Source organism: Motacilla alba, chromosome 10, assembly GCF_015832195.1.
Source record: "Motacilla alba alba isolate MOTALB_02 chromosome 10, Motacilla_alba_V1.0_pri, whole genome shotgun sequence".
NCBI lineage: Eukaryota > Metazoa > Chordata > Aves > Passeriformes > Motacillidae > Motacilla > Motacilla alba.
Genome location: NC_052025.1, coordinates 550,081 through 571,996, shown reverse-complemented (window position 1 = coordinate 571,996; position 21,916 = coordinate 550,081). Strand labels below are relative to the sequence as shown.

Here is a 21,916-nt window from a genome sequence, read left to right as displayed (position 1 = left end):
AGAGGGGTCAAGTCTGAAAGTATATCAGATCTGCTGAAAAATGTGCACTTAGTATCTTCCCTGACTAGGATCTATGAAATTAATCAGAGCACTGGATAGACAATACATGCTTTGGAAATCTGCCTCCTACAGAACCTGGTGTAGTCTTTATTGCAGAATCATAGAATTGTTTAGTTTGGAAAAGGCCTTTGAGACCACTAGGTCCAACTGTCAGCCCAGCACTGCTCAGTCCACCACTAAATCATGTCCAAAAGTGCCACATCTCACTTTTACTGTACACATTTAGTCTTTTATCTCCAGGGCTGGTCACTCAATCACTTTCCTGGGGAGCCTGTTCTTGTGCTTGACAACACTTTTGGTTGTCGCTGTCTAAACCTCGCCTGATGCAGCCTGGGGTCATTTCCTCTTCTTGTATGGCTTGTCACTGTTCTTTTCAGCCTTGTGCAAAGCACACACTGGCATGGAAATTGTGTCCTGTCTTCAGTGTTTCCTTGCTTGCTTTTCTGACAGCTGCGTCTTAGCTAGCAGATTTCTCAATAGCTGCTTATCTGTCAGATTTTTTTTCCCTGCTGTCTTGTGTTTGTTCTCAGGGTGGGAGGATCCAGGAAAAGCATAAGTACCACAACCTGGCCTCTATTTGCTTTAATGTGCTGTATGTAATTCCTTGTGGGTTGACCTGGAGTTTGTCATGCAATGCTTTCTGACACAGCTTCTCTAAGGTTGCAAGGCTGGGTCATACCCGTATCCTTGCTGTTGTCCAGAATGGCCACAGGCATTTTCCTGTGGTGGAGAAATTAAGCTAAAATTCTGTCACTTGGAGGCTGATAATGAACTTAATAGCCTGGCTTAAAAGAGAGCTGCCAGCAATCATGCTCACAGGGCAACCAAGGTGACTTTCCCACAGCAGATTTTGGGGCTAGCTGATATTGGGATTCAGAGTGGGCTGGAGGCCCTGTTCCTTGTTTCTCTTCAACCTGTCCCCTACTCTGCCCCTATCTGCAGCAGCATTGGAACAAAGAGGATGGAGGCCAAATTTGCAACGAAGTGGAAGAGCTTTGTTAGGAAAGGAAAAGGAAGTGAATAGAACAGGATTCTCATCCAGTTTAGATGTGAGGAGTGTCTACCACCTTAAAAAGGACAGATCTTACTCAAATGGCTTCATCCTCCACCTCAGAGGAAGTGAAGTGTGCTGTGAACTTGTGGGGATTTAAGTTTAGACTTGGCCTGGCAAAATACCTGTCTTAGCAAACCCTCCAGTGTAAACATAATTTTGCCAGCATGCAAGTGTGTGGTTAGGTCAGCTCTCCTTATATCACTTAAGGGGGTGACATAATAGTTCATTTCTGGATGAACTGCTCTCAGTACAGGCCAGCAGCTCTGCTGGTGTGGTGATACAGGCCTTTCATAGTGCCACAGACCACTTGCAGTGCTGGGAAAGGCCTTGTAGTGCAGATGTGCTCTCAGTATTGATTTGTGGCTTCTGCTCATCCTCACCTGAAAATATTTGCTTCTACTTCCTATGGGAATAGTATCAACCCAAAGAGGCTACATCATTGTTGAAACTATTTACTAACTATATAGCTGCCTTATTCCATTGTATAAAGAATTTATATGGTGTATGAAAAAAAATTTGACTGTAACTGGATTATTGATCTTCATTTTCTTCCGCGAATAATCAAGCTATTTATGGATTATTGTAGAACTTCCACTCTATCTCTTAACAGCTCTGCTCAAGTTTGTTTTTAAATTGTTGGCATATTTTCTGCACAATTCTGTTCAGTGCAGTGCAAGGGGGAAAGGGCATACTTGGTATCCCTTCTAGGCAGTTTGATTCCTGGTAAATCATCTCATACCTTTCTGACACTGTCAGTTCAGTTTCTCTTTGCCAATCTGGTAGAGTTACAGACTTGATGACTGATTTTGTGGGGTTTTGTTTAGAATAGTTAAAGGCTTGACAGCTAAATGTATAATACATATCCAAGAAACGTTCTTTCCTATAATGAAAGTCACAAGTCCTGTAATCTCCTAGGAAAATTTTATCCCATGAATATATTCTGAGCGAGAAGAATCTTCTCCGTTATCTTGGTTCTCAGGTCTTAGTTATTAATGTATTAGTCACAATCTCCCTGTAGGTGTGTGTTACTCAGCAGGTTTTTGTTTAGTTTTGGGGGGTTTTTAGGTTCATGTGGTGGGTAGCCATGGCTGGGCGGAGGTTTCTTTCCTGTGCAATGAAGGCGTGTGCTTTCCTTGTGTTATCTCACATACCTGAATAATTAAATAGTCTCTTTGACGTCTACTGCCTGATAGAAAATTTACCTTGTCTACATGACTTACTCCTAATGTTACCTATCCAACACGTACCTTATTCTTATAGGCTTCAATGTATATTATGCAAAACTTTAGTTATAATCTTGTTACTGATGATCATTACAAAAATATTTCTTGGAATAGCTCACACATTAGGTTTCTAGTTCTGCTGGTCACGAACAAAGTAAGCTCAGGTCTTCCTATGCTGTGCATCCAGAACTGGAGAAGGCATTTTTGCTTTACATATCAGTTTAACTTAATTTGTAACGAATGGTTCCTGGTACTCTTGTTAAATGTTTGACCAAAATTACTAAAATAAAAATCCAGTCATTTTTCACTACCAGTAAGGACATATATACATGTACTAAAATCATACATATACTAAAATACTTCACTGTTTCGAAACATGGCATAATTTTTAAATGTATTTTTCCTGTCAGCATCCCTCTGAGGTTGGAAGTGCTAACAAACACTCCATGAACATATTTCCAGATGAGAACTGAGGTGCAATGAGGTTGAGACTTGTTTTTTGGGTTTGCTGAGTTACTCCATCCAGCAGAGGAGGAAGCTGAATTTGCCTTTTCTCGACATCATGAACAGCATTCTGTCCACCCTGATCTGCAGTGGTTGGTCACTCCCCTCCTCCTGGAGCTCCCAACACCCAGAGCCTTAGGGAGGTCATAGCCATTTAGTGACCAGTTTTCCCTCAGACGACCAAATACTTCCTCCTCTTTGAAAGAAATACCAAAGAAGGGAGTGAGTTATTGCCTCTAGGGCTAAAGTCAGCAGTTTTGTCAAATACAAATCACAGAAGCTCTGTTTGCTTGGCAGTGCTAAGTTCTCTCTTGCTGTTGCTAGGGCGGGGAAGAAGCAGGGGACTAGCTGTGGATTTATGAATTATTTAAACTCTTGCACCATCTAGTGGTACCTTTTAAAAAAAGCCTCTCAATCATCTAAGATAAAAACAGATCATCTATTTAACTTCCTATTTTAGATTCCAACTGCATGTATAATTAAAAGCAAGTAGCTGTGTAAAAGTGAACATTAAACATAATCTTTCCCCTAAGAAGCCTGATGTTATATTTCTTAACTTGTGTTTACATGTTTCTTGCAGATAACATAACTGTTGGGTTTATGGTCTTAAGCAAAATGCTCTTAGTTGCAGAAGAGTTAGCTTTCAGAGAAGAAAAACCAAGAACACATTGTGCACAAAATAATATTTCTTTTTAGTTCAAAAGGCCAAATGTTCTCTTTAAAAGTATGACTTTTAAGAGATGCTGTATTGGTATTCTGAAGAGTAAGAATATCCACTGCATAGAAAGAGAAGTGACAGTGGCACTGCATATTTTTTTCCATATAAAACTGCTGATGTGCCTTACATCTGCTCTGGGAAGATTCTGAGGAATAGTCAGCCATGAGGAATCAATGCATTATCTAGCTCCTGCCACCCGAGCATTCAGCTTAGATATTGTGAGCTTTTTTTAAGAACAAAACAAAACCCACCCTGAATTTCCTGTATTATTTCTAGTTTTTTAGCCTGTAGGCTGCAGTCATTTCACACTTTCAAGCTTTTCTCAGGATGCAGGGGAGTGGAAATGTTTTCTTTTAAAATTAATGCTGAGTCTCAGACGTGATTCCAGTAGCAGACTCTAAGCAAAGCACTAAAAATAGTGAGAGTCATGATAAAATTGCAAGAGCAGGAAGTGTTGCCTCTGAGAGGAGTGGGGAGGAATCTCAATTTGCATGCATTCATTAACTTGATGTCTGAAGTTAAGCTGCTTTTTCTAGGGTGCTGCTTCTTTCTTTGCTGTAAGAATTTTAAAAACTTCATAAACCATCTCCTGGCTGAATGCTCTAAGGTAGTTTATACCTACCACAATAACATGCTATTTGCAATACATTTATAATTTCCTGGATGGCTTTGATTTTGCAGGTAGACTGAAGCTGTGTGCATGCTTAATTTTTTTGGATAAAATGTCATGGGTGCTAATCTCTGGTTAGTGGTAATGATCTGGAGTGTGTTGGAAAGATATCTGCATGCTGGGCACAATGAACTCACTGGAACTGGTGATTGTGCTGCTTGACCTCCATTGTAATACCTATGGCTTCAAAAGATGCTGCGTTAGTACTTCTGCATAGGAATAAATCTGTACCTGGCAAGGTTCTACTTACATGCAGCTATTTATGCTCACACTGTTTTAATTATCATTTAAATATAAAAGCTTTGTAATTGCTGCCAGGTGTAATACAAATAAAGTGCATTACATCTCACTTTGTAGAAAGGAGGCAGGGCACAGGGCAGCTCATAATTCTACGAAACAGTGTGAAAGGTATGAAAACAAATGTGATGGGCAACTTGGTTTGGGGATTTATTCTGCCCAGGGTCCTTAGACAGACCAAGGACTGAGCCAGGTCCTTTCTACCTGTGAATTGGAATGGTTTATGATACCTTCTCTCTCAGGTGGTATGAATCTAACAATTATATCTTAGAAAGGAAATACCCTTGACAATGGGAATGACTGTTGCCAAGCTTGTGATACTGAGTACTAAAGGAAAAATGTCCCATCTTTACCATTAGCACTGGATGTTTAGTAAGTTCAGAAAGACAATTTTTCTGGTTTTAATGAGTAGAAACTTCTGCTCCTGAACAAACCCAGAATTTAGGCTTTTGAATAGTGATTTGTGTAGTATCTGTAGGAAGGTAGGTAAGTTTTCTCACTATATATCTGTTGTAAATAAGGAAAGCATATTTACCTCTGTGCAGTGTAATACATGACCTTTCACATTTTAATTTTACTGTATCACACTTTAAATGTGGTCCCCATCAATACTTTGATAGTCTTTTTAAAATTCAGTTTAATTTGTTAGTTTTCTTTTATGCTCTCATTTTGCTCAGTAATTCCATACTCCTTTTGATTTGTTTGTGGTTGTACATAAAATGCTATAAATTGTCTTAAATTTTACTAAAATTCTGACATTGAAATATGAAGAGGCCATTTTGACAGTAATGGAATTTTCCTGTTTGCCATATTTTCTTTCCTAGACAGTAGTGCAGTGGTATGTTGGTGGTAATGTTTTCAAGGGAGAAAGGCTTTTCCTGCAGGCCCATTCTTGTGTTAGTACACTGGGAAATTATGAAGTAAATAATAATCATAGTCCCTTCTACATATCAGAAGTAGTTTGTGGAAACGCTCTTTTATATATTGCTGAAGTGATTGGTTATACCTGGTTTTTTATTATATGTATTTGAGTGAACTACCAACAAGAACAAAATGAAATCTAACAACCAACCACTTTCTAAATCTCAAAGTAATCCACAAGTATAGTGTCAACATTATCTTCAGCATTCTTGAGCAATGATTAACTTACATAAGCAGCTGATGAAATTGTCCATGCTGCCCTTTTCATTCCTCTTGATACTAACTTGGAATTTGAATGTTTAAATTATTTGAATGTTTAAATTATTTAATTTAATGTTATTTGAGTGTTTAAAGAGATGAAAGTCCCATTGCTAGCTGTTGTAGTTTTATTGCAAGTATTGGAAATAAAACAGTGCTTCTCTCCTAACATGATGTCCAGTTTTAGTAAAGTTCAACTCCTGAAACAAGTAATGTCAGGCATCATAAATATCTAAACAGGCTTTCTATTTGCATTTCTTTGGAGGAACTCAAATACTCTGCACATTTCTTTATTTTGAGAGCTTTTTAAAAATCTCTCAATGTTAAGTAACATTGACTAAATCCATTAGCTGGCCAGTGGCATCCTTGTTCGTGAAATAGCATGACAATCTGTTTTCAATAGACTCCCAGCTACCTAAATGATTTGAGGAAGTAACCAAAATTGTACATTTGCTTTCCCAGGGATTTCAGGGCAGGGACCAATGGAACTAGAGTTGCAAATACTTCTGATACTATTTGAGCATTAATATTACTACTATTATTAATTCTTATTTAGTTCTTAGGAATCAAGTCATCCTAACAGTAGTACACTGTTATTGAGTGCAGGAATGAAGCAAAGATTTAGTATAACCATGGTTTTGCTTCCAGAGATGCCCAACATTGCATATAATTTTCTTGTCCTTTGTGTCTGCCATTTTCAGAGATAAATGTGTGCTTCTACTTATGATGGCAACCCCATAGCAACACCATCTGTTTATTCAAATTGATGTTTCCTTACAAGTGAAACGTGGTAGTTAAATATAACTTGACAATTACCTGACATTTTCAGAATTTAGTTGTTTTTCATTGCTGCACAGTTAAAAAGCAAAACTGGAATAAATTTGGTTGTCAGACACTGACTGTATTGTAAATGATATTTCACAAAACCAAATACCCAAATTTTCTCTGAAGAAATGCTCTTATCTCTCACATTCACCCATTCACCCATGACTTGCTTAGTGTGGGTGGCTGTGTGATCCAGATAATTGAGCAAGGACTGAGAGTGGGAAGTATAAATTCATAAATGTCAAAGTGCCTAGACCAGCTTTGGCGAGCTTTGGAAAACACATACCATAGTCTAGTGTGTCATGGACTCAGTTTTACCATCTCATGTTTATTTGGATGAATGAGAACTGTGTTCACGTTACAGTTGTAGCTTTGCCCATTTGTAGGTGTAAGTTCACAAATGTCAAAGAATATCAATCAGCGTGAGAGTAAATTTTTAAATCCCACCACCTCTTAAATTATAGCTGTGCATAGGAGTTGGTTAGGCACTACTAGTCCTGAAAGACGTACCATAATTTCTAGTAACTTTGGGGTTTACTTTTTTGTTTGGGTTTTTTTTTTTCCTCTTTAAGAAAACTGTGTATTTCAGAGGCTTGCTTGCATACAGAGCTCATATCCCTGTGTCTAAGTATCCAAACCCAATTTAAGTTGGAGGCAACTGCAGGTGCTTAACAGAAATGTGTAATAGAAATATCTGTCCAAGCAGAGTTCCAGTCTCTGCCAAAACACATGGTAAGATAAACTGGAATAACCTTTAAATGATTAATGAAAAAACGATCTGGTATGGTCACCTCGAATAAATGACATAACAGCCTTAATTATAGCCACAAGTGCAGTTACTCTGTTGGAGCAGGAAAGTAAAAATATCACAAATATCAAACTCTTCAGTCTTATTTGAATGTCTATTTTGGCTCTGTTTAGTGCACTACTCACAATGGAAATGTGGCCATTCTTCTCATTTCTACAGACTTCAGCCTTGTAGGGTAGGAAGCAAGAGGAAAGAGAAAACAGGATAATTCCTTCTAAAATCCTACAACTCTGTGCCAACCAGAGTGGCATTGCTGAGAGTTGTTCCTGTCTCTGTTCCTTTTGTTGAAGCTTTAGAGACGCTATACATTGTTAAAGGCTGCTATCACAACAGCAAAAATGCTGCCAGTGAAAGCCAGTGGGGGCTTTTCTGCTTGTCCTACTTAGTCTTAGGTATATGGGGAGGGGCAGGGGAGAAGGCTGTAATGAAACTGTACCACTTCAGTTCATCAACATGAAAGGAAAGGAGATTAAAATGAAATAAGAGGCATGAGTCATCAAATTGACATGCACCACTGGATTTAGCAGTCAGTATTGGTAGGGTTTCTGTGGGAAGACCTGGGGTATTTTTGGCTGCTGCTGTCGATAGCTGTCAGAAGAATTGGACTGAACAAACTGAGATAAGAAGGAAGACTATAATACAGAAGGGAAGTTTTAAAAAGCAGCATATCTGCTTAATTAATTGCAGCCTACTTATATATTCATTAACTGCTATTATGAGTCAATCTTTCTTTGCTTCAGATTTCCATTCTGAAGGTAGAAGCTAAAGAGCAAAGCAACTGTTCTCCAGCCACTTCCCAATACTGTTTTATATTTTGTCACATTTTTGTACCCCTCATTTAAATAATGAAGTACAATTTTGAGAAAAAGTTCCTTAGGGAGAAACAGGACTGGTATTTATACAGGAAGACTTTGCTATAGTTGAGATTCATGCAGTCATAATCTGAGCGTGCTTTTAAATAAGCAACTATCTATTTATTAGCAACAGTATTAGAACTAGAAATTGTGTGCGCATGTGTGTGTGGGAAATAAAACTGGCAAACCTGTAAACTTTTAAGTTGAGAAATGTACTTTTTCCTCCCCCCTATCCCCAGTGTTGAAATAGTTGACTCTAAATCTTGGGTTTTTTTGTTTTGGTTTGGTTTCTTGCCACTTCAAGCTACTTTTAAAGAAGGAAAATACATTAAAAATGTAGCAATTCTATCATGGATTGCCTCAGATTGAGTTAAAGATTGAGTTAGAAGTCGTAACTCAGGCTTTTCACATGAAATAAGGAAAAGACCATTTTAATAACTTGGTTTGGATGAAGTTCTCTCTTCCATCTTCTTTTCTTCAAATGCAATTTTCCTTGCCAGTTGTTATTCTTCGCAAAATGTGCTTAAGCAGTAGCATAGTATCCCAGAAAGGTCTATATAATAGTTACAAGCCACTTAGTTTTAAAAATATTTTTCTTTGACACTAGTGGCTTGTTTACATAGCATTTGCTGCTGTTAGGTTCCCTCTCAGTGTTTTCAGCTGAGCCATGCTTAGAGATGACACAGGACTTTTCCTGGCTTGTTACAGAGCAGCATGTGCCTGAAGCAATCCAAACTGACAAAACACCTTTCTTCTTTCTTTCTTTCTTTTGCTTCATGAAAGTCCTTAATCCTGGCAGAGAGTGTAATTCTGATAAGTCATTCTCAAAGCCCTAGTAACTGTCCTTGGGGAACACGAAATGCTCAGGATGGTGCTGCTTCAGAGATCTGAATCTTACCCCACATAATACCGGGAGAAAGCACACAATCAATGGAAGAGTCTATGTCCTTTTGCTGTTTTCTTATGCAGAAGCAGGTAGAAGTCTTCCCTTTACGGCCCAGTATAGTTTCCTCCCATTGCACTGCCCTACAAATTGGCCTCTGCTCCCTTCAGAAGTGCATGTTTGTTATGATTGTGGTCCTGCTCAAGACAGCTGTTACAGTGAGACCCTCCCCAGTCAGAGCTTTACCTCAGGTCACTTCAGTGAAGTCCTCCTGAATTACTTTTCACTAAGCACAGACAGGACTGGTGGCAGTCAGCACAAATCCAGCACGGCAGCCTGTGGGAGAGGAAGCATTTGCCTGTTGTGACTGCTACTGGGAAATACCTTTGACACACTTTGGGCTGAAATACTTAATTTCTGTGAGATGCCTCACAGTGCACCCCTAGAACATTATAGGAAAAAGGAGTTTTAAGATGGCTGCCTTGAAAGTATTGACTTGAGACCTTCCTTAAAGATGGTCTGCAAAGTCAGGATTACTTAATCACAGAATTGAAGATTTATCAAATTATGGAATTGTTCCATAGGTGACAGTAAATCTCTGAAATGCTAGATTGAAACTGTGATCAGGCTGCAGGTCTGGTAAGCTTGGGTTGGATTTGTAGTGGTAAAGAGCCAGGGAAAGAACTTGACAGTGCCAAATTCAAGTCATTGCAAAGACCCATCCAACAAAGAGTTTTCAGGTCAAGAGACCTTGGTGGCCCCCACTCCAGGGGCAAAAAGAGCAACATAAACAGCAGAAAACTATCTTCTAGGAAGAGTAGAGAATATGCTATTGCTGATGAGGTAAGTGGAAATAAAAACTATTTATTGTCTGGAAATTTGCCACTTGTTTGTATTAATATCTCAGTAAAGAGGCTGAAGAGACCATGAAGTGCTATCTGTCCAAAGCAGAGCTGCCAGTATGCATCTGAAGGCTAGATTTTATTATTTTATTTTGCAGCTTAGAAATAAAACCAGAAAAGGGATGGGGGAAAGTCTGATTTGAAATGACTTCCAGGCAGTTCAATTCCTTTGGCTTCAGCTGAATTCTTTTTTTTAGAATATTTACAAGGGGTTTTGTGTTATTGTACATCTTTCCTCTTGGTGATGCTAATAACGAAATTTACCATGAAGCAGTTGTTTTGAAATCTGATCTGAATTGCCTGGTATTGGCAGAGTTTTGTCACTCTAATACATGGGTCTAATTATCTGCTTTTAAAATGTTTTGGTGAGGTAGCTTTATGATTTCTCCTATTTTTTTTTAGTTTAAACACCAAGAAGTGGCCACCCTTGCTGACAACAGGGAATAGGATAAATGTGTTATATTGAAATTTTAAAATCACCGAGTCACAAGTATAAATGTTGGAGTTGTTCTTTTTGTACCTGGACTTTGGCTTCTGTACAGTTCTTACAAAATAAGTGTCTTTGATTTAACAGTAGGTTTATTGTGTGCTGTATGTTTCTTTTTTTGTATCTTTTTTATAAGTCTCTTTTTATATGAAACCTCAGAATGAGGTTTCTTTTCTATTTCTACCTTTACCACAGTAAAAAAGAAGGAAATTGCAGATTTTTAAAGCTTAATGCTCACCTCAGTATGATCTGTAGGGTTTTTTTGCACACAGTGCAAGTGTAGGCCTGCTGAAGTAACTGTTTGTCTCTCCACAATTTGAACATCTCACTAGCATGTTGTGTCTAAAAATATAAAAATACCATAAATTGCTGGAATCAATTCATTATTAGGATCTATTTTAGACTGGAATAGTGATGAAAGGAACTATTATCTGCATTCTACTCCTTTGTGATTTACTGCAGAGAACAAACTCCCTGCAGGGATATTGCATGGCTTCTGGTTTATGGGCATAAGACACACAGCAAATGGCAGTGGCCCACAGGAAGCTCACAGGGGATCTGCTAGATAATTAGTGCATCTGTTTTCTCTTCCCAAATTCATCTGTGGTACTAAACTAGCTGATGATTCTGTTTTCTTGATAATTGTGAGGAAGGTTATTTGACTAATGAAAGGTTCACTCTTTCATATTCAGACAGGTAAATTCATATTACATTGAGAAATGTAATGTGGATAGCAGGAAACAGGTTGCTATGAAATACTGTTTCTTCCTTTGCCCTGAATGAAGGCTTCTAAAATGTGTGACTTGGGAGTTAGGAGTGATGACCCCTATGAGTGCAGAGAGAGATTCTCGAGAAACAGTGCAGCTGCCATACCTGGGAGGCTGATTTTTTTTTTTTTTTGAGATGATGAGCTGCATTAGGTGAATACTGTTTCACTGACTCTTAAAAACTTTCATTTAATGAGTCTGAATCCATTCCATGCAAATCTGATTTCTCCCTTGATCTTTTCCTAACTGTCAGAGAGGAGGAAGAAAAATTTATAAAACACTTTTTGCTTGAAGAGTAGAATTTCAGATGAGTTACGTAATGTCCATGAAAATTGAGTGAAATGTACTATTTTGACCTTCACAGTCATCTGATAAATGTTTTACAGCCATTTCAATTTTGTCTTCTTAGTATCATTAAATTCTAGAGAACTAAGTCTAGTCAATTAAGATTTACCCACTACTTTATCTAAGTTTAAAATATGGTTTTGAAAAAGCTTTTGATGTTTTAATACTGAATGTATTTTCAGAACAGAGAAAGCTCATAGCTCTATTTCCCATCCCAAAGAATATATTCTTTATGCCTCTCCTTCTTAAGAGTGCATTCTCTTGGATGTCAGTCTTAAACTACTCCTCCTTTTGTAAATAATATCTGGATTTGAGTTTATCTTGATCATGGCATTCCTGAAAGTGAGTGTCAGTTTCTAGAATTATGGACTACCTGGAGCTGGAGGGACCCACAGGAATCACTCAAGTGTAGCTCCAGGCCCTGCTTGGGGCACCCCGGCAGCCCCACCCTGTGCCCAAGAGCCTTGGGCTCTTTCAGGCTGCTGCTGTGACCACTGCCCTGGGGAGCTGCTCCTGTGCCCCAGCACCCTCTGGGGGAAGAACCTTTCCCTAATGTCCAACCTAAACCTGCCTAACACAGCTTCAGGGCCTTTGCTCAGGCCCTGTCAGGTCACCAGAGATCAGAGGTCAGTGCTGTACCTGCAGTGAGGGCTGCCCTCCATCTCCTCCTGGCCCAGGGGCCAGGCGCCCTCGGTCGCTCCTCGCATGGCCTCCTCAGACCTTCCACCATCTTTGTAGCCTCCTTTGGACACTCTCGTATAGCTTAATGTCTTTCTTATGCTCTGGTACCCAAAACTGCTCACAGGACTTGAGGTGAGGCTGCACAAGTCAGGACAGCTGTCATTTGGGAATATTTTGGATTGGGAAGGAAGGGAGTTGTATTTAGGCCCTTTTCCCACACCTGAAGTTACTTATAAACTTCACAGGAATTACTACCAATGAAAATTTCTAGTTTCTTGGTTTTGTGCAAGAAATAAAAAGCCTGGGTGTAAGCACATGCTTTAGTTGCCTGGTAATTTTAATATAAAAGAACAATCTATTATGGTAAATTTAACATTAGACTTTGATCATCAAGCTGGACTAGCTACCTTCCTTCCAGCCTAGATTTTTCGGTCACTTCTGCAACATTATCTGTGAGCTGACATGAGTAAAAGGGACTAAGGATGACTGAAGCAGTTATTTATATTTATGTCCAGTTAGGTTTTAATTTTAGTGTGATTTTTTTGAATTTGTTTTAGAGGCAGGAGAATGGAGAATCAATACAAGTCAACTCTAGGGAGTGTTTGAGTAGGAAGAGTTAAGGATGATCATTTTAACAGAGATGGTTCACCTAAGGAAAATAACTTCCTCTTATTTAGGGGAATAGCTATTCTGAGTCTGTTAAATGGACACTAATGTTATTTTTTTTGTTACTTCTATAAACATCAAAATATACACGAAATTGATACAAAAATTTTTTTAATGTTCTGATGTTCTTAACCTTAGTAACTTTAAGAGATTTCTGTTATAATAAGTCATTTGCACTTAACTGTCAGCATCAAAACAATGAAATACAGAATTCTTGCCCAGTGCATCAGCCGTATGGAATAGATTGCCTTCTATAGAAAATTATGTTCATGCTTTCTTTTTCCCTCTGAGGTTCAGCAGAGCAAGACAGCCTTTATGACACTTACTGGATAGTTTAATTAGGCCATTTGAGGCACTTTGGATCAAAGTAAGAGAAGAACCTGTAACTGCAGGTCAAATTTCTCAGTCCCAAAGACTACTGGAACACTTTCTGTAGACAATTGTGAGCATGAGAGCATATTATAATTTTAAAGGCTATTTTTTCCCTTACAATAAAGGCTTAATTTTTTTGCTGACTGCAGGGAAAGAAAGAACGCTGGTTCAGAAATAGAACTCTTGTTGAAGGTAGTGGTGTGTCTCATGGGCTGATTTCAGTCTTCCTGTAGGGTTCCCACTTGGTATGTAAGATACTCTGTGGTTAAAAACTAGGGTTTTAGCCCCATTGTGTTGTGTTTCTTTGTTTAAAAGCAAGGTGAGAGTGCCTCTGACCCATCTACTGGAATAATGTGTGAAGCGTGTTTGACTGTTTATCCTATGCCATGTGCTTTCTGCTCTTCAGGCTGAATGTGAGCAATGTGCTGATAAATCTCAGAGGAGTAACAGTAGCAGTCCCAGAAACAGAAAAGCCAAAATTAGGAAAGGCAAACTCTACAGCAAGCTGATTTCATTCTATTCTGTTGTGTGTTAATTGTAGCAGAATAATGATCTCTGGAAATAAATTGTGTCCCTGTGGACAGCTCCAACCTGCATCTCCAGATCTGTGTGCACCACAGTGATACACTTGCACCACACGTGCAGGGGCAAACCAGCATATGTGTAATGTGAAATGGTTCATGTTTGTTGATAGTAATTCCTCTCTATTTAAAATTGGTGAAAATTAGTCTTATCATATTTTATTGCAACCATAGAATCCAGGCAAAGAGCTGTGCATTGCTGTGTATATGTGTCAGAAAGTAACATCCTTGCATGACAACAGAGGGAAAAATACCCCAAAAAATCACCCAACGGACATTGCTGTCACTCTGCTATCTCTGTTTTACCTGTGTGTCTACATATCTTGGTTTAATTATAAAATTTTCAGGCTTGCCAGTGCAAGTTCTGGCTGCAGTTATGTGAAAGAATTCTAGTTGATGGCAAAAATATATTTGCCCTAAGAAAGTTTTACTTTAAATGAAGTCAGTCTTAACACATGTTGACAGACTGAAATCACCAAAGTGAATACACGTCTAATTATTTTCCATGAAGTGTCATCTATTTGAGCAGTGTAAATCAGGAGGTGTCTCAGAGAAAACTGTCTTAAATTACACAAGAACCATTTTCATGAAAACCTGTAGAGGCACAACGTATGTTTTTCTGTAATAAATAGAGATCCCTGAATTTTATATGTGCAAGAATCCTATTCGTTTGAGAACTTAATCTTGTGTTATATGAGGCTTTTGCTGTTGTCTTCTCCACAGTCAGTATCAGCCCTATTGATGTGCCTCTGGCACTTAGTCACACGTACAATTGCGGCTCATGTCTCAAAGGTCCTGCCTTGTATCTGAGGGTAATCCATCTTGAATGCCATCTATCAGAAGATAAATTTTGCATTATATTTCTTTTTATATTTCATTATTCATTTCATATATTTCATTATATTTCTTTTTGCTTTTCTTCTCTCCCATCAACAGAGAGATGAATTTTGGTTTTGGCATAGGAATGTTTTTAGTGGCTGCTGTGGGAAGATCAGATGTAGTCTTTCAGCTTAAGTTGATCTGCAGCAGGAGAGGAACTTGGATATGTAACTGTCCTTCTGCCTTTTCCTTTCTTTCTGATTCGCAAACACCCTGAATACATCCTGAGTTTCTCCCAGAAATCTGAACAGTGTAATGTGAAGACTTGGTATCCTTGTTTCATTCTGCTTGAGCACCCTGATTGGAGCTGGAGCCTGGGCTGTGGCTCGTGTGGGAGTATCTCACATACCAAATGTGTATGTGCAAGTAGTGCCTCTGGCTTTGAGAGCAGTGTCTCCAGGAAGCATCCAGCCTTCTGTACATGTGCTTGGCAAAGTTCTGCACATTGCAAACCATGAAACTGCTGCATGTGAGCTTCTCCTGTCATTAAACCCTGGAGTGACGTGTGGTGTCCACCCATCTGCCCAGGGATTCCTCCTGTCATTAAATCCTGTACTGATGTGTGACATCCACCCATCTGCCCAAGGAGTGCTTGTTTGCTCAATAGTGTCACCAAATTACTGTGGCGAGTCATAGCTAAGGGTCCTGAGGTAAACTCCAGCCATACAGTGTGCTCTGTGCTACCTTCAAACTGAAAACCCACAACTCCAAATCAGCACAAATGGGGTAACTGTTGAAAACTCACTTCTTCAGAGGATAAAATCTTGCCTCAGATTCACAGACCCTCTCTTAGTTAAGAATGTCTGCATTATGTGTAAGAGCAAACTGGATGAGTTCTATGGCGTTGTCATTAAACATCCTTTCTATCAGCAAACCTCTGGGTTTGCTGATGGGACCTAACTCAGCTCTTTTCCTGGGGAGAAGGAAAAAAACCCCAACTATTTAATTAGGTCTTCTGTACTCTCAGCCAAAGCTGATTTTTTTTTTTTTTTTGAGATTTTTTTTTTCTAGGTAACACTTCCAGTAAATTCTGTTGGTAGAAGCTGCCCACTTTTCATAGTCTATACACATGGGCTAAGCTCTACTGGATTTGGCAGCATTGGACTGTGAAAAACTGGCCTGACATAGGGGATGGGGCTAATGCTGTAGAACCTTTTGCTCAAATGTATTCTCTGATTGCATTTAGTCAGCATATGGCCGGTTCCTGCTTGAGAAGGGAATAAGAACCGAGAAATGCAAGATCAGCAATAAAGACTCAGGATTTTCCCTCTTACTGTCCAGTTTCTGAACTTCACCAGAGAACTGGATAAATGAGTCATTTTCAGCCTGGAGTAAACCCCACAGTAATGACTGGCCTTAGAAAGCATCCTGCCCATCTGTGTTTTGAAATGCATATCAGAGGTTTTTTTAAGAAACAGGTTTATCTCCTTTGATGTAAAGAACTTCCTGCTTGCTGTTTCTGTCCATAAAACCTTCCTTTCCTCTTCTGGGGTGAGTAATAGCCCTGTGCTGAGCCAAAGGCCAAACGCAGACTTGTAATCAAGGAGGTGTTAGCAACTAAGTACTGGTCTATTAACTGCCTGTTAGTACTCAGTCATTTGTTTGCAGTTTTTTAATTTTCTTTTTCTAAATGTCTGGGAGGAGCAGGGAAGTGATGATTTTTATTTTCTGTTCTATATTGGGGAAAGAACTGAGCAGGAACATAAAGGCTGATTTAGGGACTGGTAAATCCACTGAAAAGCGGTTTTACAATGTCTCTTATCTGAATAATACTCTTTTCTGTGGTTTTGAGTTTTGCAGGGTAAAGTAAGAAACATTATTTTATGAGCTGGTCTTGAAATGTGTAGCAGTCTGCCATAGTTCTGGACCTCGAGTTAACAGTTGCAAAACTAGCTCTATGTACAGCTACTTTTGCACTTCTTAGCTTACCTTCCTTCTCTAACTGATGAGAAGAAGAGCAAACCTGCCATTGCAGTAGATGAATTTCTGATTGGGATGGTTGATAATTAACTAGTTCATTTTTCGGTGGGCAAATTTTCCACTGTAATTAAAATATCAGGGTTTTTCCTATTATCTTGTTTTCATAGTTCCTGTAAAAACCACTACTGTTCACGTGACACGGGACTGAGATATTTCATTGCTGTTGACTGCACATACATTAGTAATTGTCAGTCACTAGTGTTGTCACAAACCTGCACATGACAGGTTTCTATGCTGATCCTCAGCTGTTGCTTAGAAGGCTCTTTCAGAAATCCCATTCTCTTCCATGCTCCACTGACCTACATGCATCACACAGAGTGTACTTGGGTTCTTCTGCTCTGCCATGGCACTGCAGTGCTTCCCAACTGTCACGTTCTCCTCCTCGTGAGATACGGGGCAGATGCTCCAGGAAGGGACAAAGCATTTCCATGTCTTCCGGCTTTCTGTCCTTCACACTTCCTAATCTCATGACCTTGTTTTAAGTCTTTGCTGTAGAATCTGGTGATGAGACATCCCTGCAGGTAATGTTTCCAGGGAGCTGTTCTTTCGTTTTCAGTTGTATTTATCAGGAAGGGTGATAAAGGCTGTAAAGCCTCGACACAGGTATATACTGTGCCATTGTGCCATTACTCAAATGTGAGGTGTTCTGTGGTTTTTCATTTGGTACTTCCTCAGCCCGAGCTTTTTCCCTCCTGCAGAGTTTAAAAAAAAAAAAAACAACAACCAAAACCCCCATTGTATTTTGCTGTTAGTGAAAATGTAATAATTTATACTTAAGTGTTTGCAGCAGCAGTCTGGCCTTCTTTAGCACTCAATGGAGAGTGGTAGGTTTAGGTTTGGGAGTCCTTTAAAGGCTCTGTGACTATAATGAGTGCAGGCTTCTAATTTGGACACCTGTATTAGATGGTTCTTGTATTAGATGGCACTAATGGTCTCTGAAGAGATTAAGTTGTGTGTGTGGTTAACCATGGATCCATCTATGGCATGAATGGAGTCTGTATAGCCTCATTCCCAGTCCTGTCCATGCTCTGAAGCAGAGGATTCCTAGGGAATGGTATTGCTCCCTGTAGCCTTTTGTTTCCAAAGGGAGGCTTTCAGTTCTCCTTTGTGCCATGCCTTCATTTAATAGCAGTGTGCTCTCTCATGTTCTTCAATGAATCAGTGTTGAAAACTTCTATTTAGTCCATCAAGGATGAGAAATCAGATAATCTTTTTGCAACAATGTTCACACAATGGGCCAGCTTTCCTCTCAGTGTGGAAACTATAGCAGGAGCTATACTGTAGTAGGAGCTACATGTACATACAGGGAATAATGGTCTCCAAAATCCCTATGACAGCTGCTAATTCAGTGTGACTAATGTATAATTTCTGCTTCAAGTCTGAAGCAGTCTTTGGACCATTAAGTTACTCTTACAGCCATGCAGTTAAGGTATTAAAAGGGAAGGGGAAGTATTGTAATTTCAGTCACTGTGGTTCATTTTAATAACATGCGCCTTTGTATTTCCCCACTGAGGATAACAGAAGCCCACCACTGTTGTCCTATTAACTATATAGCTTGTAATGTCTCTTCACCTGGAAGTCTGTTCTTTCTTTATATCTTTCTGACTCTCTTCAGCTTCTGCTCATAGATAGCATTTTCAGGTTGAACACAATAATCCAAAGGAAAATTTACCTTTCAGTAGTAAAATATTTGACATTGCTACTACCTTGGAAAGACAGTGTTTTCTTTGTTCTTTCCGAGGCTCCTGCAAACTGAGCAGAATGTATCTTCCACTTTTAATTCTTAGGACTTTGTAAAAGCTTTTAGTTACTAAAATTTGTAGCTTGTTTCTTTCCAAACCAATTGTCTGCTAATTGGTTCTATGATATTTGGAACAGTATTGCTGTGCCTCTGCACAGATGTGGAAAATATATTAGGAGCTTGCAATTCAGGAGGAGTCAGGAATGCTCAGGGATGTTCTTTCACTACTGTTGGTTTATCTGGTAAATGAACAAGTCCCCTGTTTCATAGTAATATGGTAATGCTCTATTAAAGAAAGCTGAGATGATCCTAATTACTGGATTATTGTCCATATCCAGAATTGACTGTTCCAAGCACTCAGTCATAGCACATAGGCAGTTATCTTCTTCTACAAGTTCTAAATTTTGTACTGAAAGACCTCTGTTTATGGAGATCCAGTGGATTAGGAAGCATACTCCACTCCTGAAATATCAGCCAAAAGTGTGGTCACTTTCCCACATTATTTATAAATCGTGAACGCTTACTTTTTTCCTTATGCATGTAATGTTGACCTTTTAGCTGCTCAACTTGATTTAGAAATAAGAAATAAAAAAAATTTCAATTGGAATGTCATGTCACCTTTGTCTGTGACAAAAAATTTCCAGATCTACTTTTCTCTACAGTAAACTGCAAAGGCATTGCAGATTTGCTGCAAGTTTCAGTGGAGAAGTGTCATGCCATGGTGATTCTGTTCTGTACCAGGTTTCACTGCGAAACATCTGTAGAACAAATCTTCTTGCATGCTGCATAAAAAAATGTGTTGCTAATTGTGTGGGTGGCATTTATCAGTCTGCTTGTGAGTGTCAGGAACCATATTGTATTATTTTTAAAGTCTCTGAAGGCTGATAACAATCTGTCTTTAACTGTAAAATAGTAATCTGATGTAATGACAGAAGAAATAAACTTCCCAGCTGACCTGACAGAAAAATGTGTTCTTGTTGAGTAGATATTTACAGAGTCAACAAGTCATAAAAGTAATTGGCTGGCAAGAAATGCTGCTGATTTTAGTGACACTTAATAATAAGGAGCTTTAAAAATCAAATTAATTAGGAAATAATGTCTTCTTGGTCGCAGTCTCATGGGTCAGAATGAAGAAGAGGTAACCAGTCTGATTTCTTGTCCTGTCCTATTCTGTCCTGGCCTGCAGTGTATGTGCTTTAAGCAGTGCAGGACTGAGCACCAAAGATTCTGATGATTTGATTTCTATAAACATAAGGAGGGGAAGCAGCAACTCATAGTAACCCTAATTTTATGTATAATTTTATAACCCTAGCTACAACTACTCAAAACCAGCTAAAAAAAAATAGTTACACCCCTCCTTTCTAGTTCAAGTTAAATATTTGGAAGTATTCATAATGTATGTCCTTCTTGCCTTTTAAACTGGCCTCCTTGCATCTGTGGTTTTATTTATTTAAAGCTTTAATTTATACCTACAGTTACAGAAGATTCTTCCTAAATCTTCAAGGAAATATTTTTCTGTGGATTTTGTGTGTTAAAACAGAATAATACTTCTTATTAAGAGGTATTTAATTAGTAACTTTACAGGTGTTACAGACCTACCATCAAAGTATCACTAAGAACTATTTCTCATGTTGCAACCATAAAAGATGACTAGAGGAGTTTCTCTTCTTGGGGATAGTTGACTGTGTCTTCACTGTATTAGACAAAGCTAGAGTTTCTGAACAACTTTCTGTTGGACTCTAAGCATGAATATCTCTTTATCGTAGTGTGCAAGATGAAACTGTTGTCTGTCCATTTGCATCTAGTCTCTAATGATGATGCAGATGGCTACTTCTAGGTACACAGGTTGTGGTAATTTGGGATGGGCACAGCTGTGAAAAGCAGGTGAGCAGCACTGACAGCAATGAGCCATGGAGTGCCCAGGGGCACTGACCAACCACCAAAGGGAGCAGAGGGCACACAGGTGCAGTGCATGGACATGAGGGGTATAAAAGGTTGGGCTATAGAACAAGAGGAGCAGATGCTTGCAGCCTTCTGAAGTGATATGGTATTACTCTATGGGTCGAAGCTTTCTGAACTCGTATGACGATACTCTGTGTATCGTGGCTATCTCAGCTGTGACATGTGCTGTGACAAGTATTAGCAGAAATGAGAGCACTGTATGTTGTGGTTACCATCTGTATTCAGTATCAGTTGCAATGGAAAGGAATCCAGTTTGCATTTCTGTTGGATATAATTTAAATTGTGGTATACACCTTGTCTTTAACAGCTTTGCCCCAGTTTCTGTGTGTTCTGAAGGGGGAGATTAAAGTGGATGCTTGATTGCATTAAAGACAAAAGACATGGAATAGAAACAAAGTTGTTTTATAGAGGCAAAATACCTAACAGAACAATGAAGCCTGATTAGATACCTTATTCCACTTTTTTTTTGGTCATATATTCCTCTAAAGAACTTTCTGCATTCAGTTAGGTGTAGAAGTGTGGATAGGCTAAAGAAAAGGTATGAAGGATGAAGAAAACATCAAAGTATGTCAAGAGATATACAGCAAATGCCATGGAGGAAACCTTATTCCCCAATCTGAGGATTCAGCAGATTTTCATATAAGCTCATTTTATCTGTTAAATGTTATGAATTCTGTGTTTTTATAATTTTCTACAAAATAACTCTTTCCTGTGAAATACTGTGAGATACTACCACTTCCATGGAGGCAGAATATGATGGCCCCAAAGTATACTTCATCTAAATCTAGCATCTCTGCATTTTCACGCTTCATCTGGGACTTTGTTAGAAATATGTTTGTTTTCCCACAATGGTGGCATGAAAGAAAGCTTTGCTTGTAGAAAGAAAAGATGAAGAATGAGGAACTTTCAGGCCTCAAAGGATAGCCTCTTCTTGCATGTACCTGGCCACCCTTTCCTTTGTTAAGCCCTTCAGACTTTTGCTGGCATCTCTGGCTTTGCTTGACAGACAACTGGCCACTTCCTTTGCAGTGACTATCTAAATGAGTCCCCAGCTCTGTGTCACCACTTGGCTAACTAGAGCCTTCACATCCCACTGTGTTTGAATATCTGGCACTACATAACTTCTCTGACTACTTTTAGAGTATTTTCAGTCCAGGGAGATCTAGAGCAGCCACCTGAGGGTCACATATTCACTAATTCATTTCCTTTGCAAGGCAAATGGACTAGAGCCGTCAGCAAAACTCTGCTAAACTGTTCTTTCTTTTACAGACAGAACTCTTCCTGGCTGGGAATCGCCTGTAGGACAATCTGTACAGACAGGCACATAAAGGAAAAAAGTATGTCTTTCTGTAATGATGGTTCTTTTTTGAGTGTGTTATCTATACATTTCACAATTTATTTTTCTTTGCCACATTTAAAGAATGCTGGACTTTGCACTGGTGAAGAAACCAAGGAACTGTTCTGCTCATGTTTTTTTT

The 21,916-nt window shown here is 39.0% G+C and overlaps 1 long non-coding RNA gene across 1 annotated transcript in view; it reads left to right on the top strand.

Annotated features, from left to right (window-relative positions):
- The window catches only part of LOC119704910, a 36,050-nt gene extending 14,162 nt beyond the window's left edge, over positions 1–21,888 (top strand). Inside the window, exon 6 of the long non-coding RNA XR_005258098.1 lies at positions 21,708–21,888. This is a non-coding gene — a long non-coding RNA (uncharacterized LOC119704910). The remainder of the gene's footprint in view (positions 1–21,707) is intronic.
- The last annotated feature ends 28 nt before the right edge of the window (positions 21,889–21,916 follow it).